Raw genomic sequence first — 1,085 nt, forward strand, 5'->3', positions numbered from 1 at the left:
TGTTGAGTTCTGCGGAAGAGGGTGAATGTATGTTTTCATTGCATGCATATCTCAACTTGTGTTATTGCTAACGGGTGCGTAGTTGAAATAATTTGTTTGTGGTTGTGCTATTGCATTTTAAACTAGATGAGTCACCTAGAAATAAAATCTGTCATTCTTGCCACCTTGGTGTTTTGGGCCTAATAGGGGTGTCACCAGAGTCAGGTAGGAAGGAACCCATATCTCTTCAGCTACAACTGCGGGTGCGCTACATCAATTTTGTAAGCTTGTGTTTCTGAGTAATTTACAATCATTGGACGTGGGAGTGAAGACGTATGTCATGCTCTGTTAGGTGCCCAGAATTTTTGGCTGTGTTTTAAGAGATTGCATATATTTTCAATACTTGAAATGTATGGTTTGCAGGGCAGTCTAAGGATGAATTTATAACACAGTAGCCAGTGCGATCAGAAAAAAAAAAACATATTATACTGTATCAAACCGTTTCTTATCATTTGCATATAGACAGGGAAGAAGATTCCCAGGTTATGCCGCACACCACATTTCAGAATGGTCTACAGTGGTTTAGTTTGTGCAGTCTGATTCCATCTTCAGTGAAGCTGAGTTTTATTTGACGTAACATTCGATGCAAGCCCAGCTGTAAATAAACACTCACGGTGCACATCGATTCAGATAACAACCCCATTTACTGTAGGGTTACCACCTGTCCCACTTTGCGATGGACAGTCCCTCTTTGGGCAGTTGTGTCCTGCAAAAAAATTGAAAAAATGGCAAATGCCCTGAGATTTTAGGACAAAAACATTTCCTGTATTTTCTTTAATTGTTGCATAAAACAGTTATTTTGTATCTGAAACACCTTATTGTTATAAGAAACAGAAAAAAGCAACTCAAATGCTACAATAATAAGTTTTTATTTTGGCAAAAAAGTGAAGTTCTTTCATTTGTACTTGCCGTGGATATGTTTTGCCCTGCAAAATCTGACGTTTTTACAAACAATGTCCCGCTTTGGGCATTTGAAAAGGTGGCAACCTTAATTTACTGCCACTTTTGAGGACATTGAAATAAGGGTATCTCGGTGACACTACAAG

The sequence above is a fragment of the Protopterus annectens genome, chromosome 9.part0, assembly GCF_019279795.1.
Source record: "Protopterus annectens isolate FY-2018-M chromosome 9.part0, PAN1.0, whole genome shotgun sequence".
Classification (NCBI taxonomy): Eukaryota; Metazoa; Chordata; order Ceratodontiformes; family Protopteridae; genus Protopterus; species Protopterus annectens.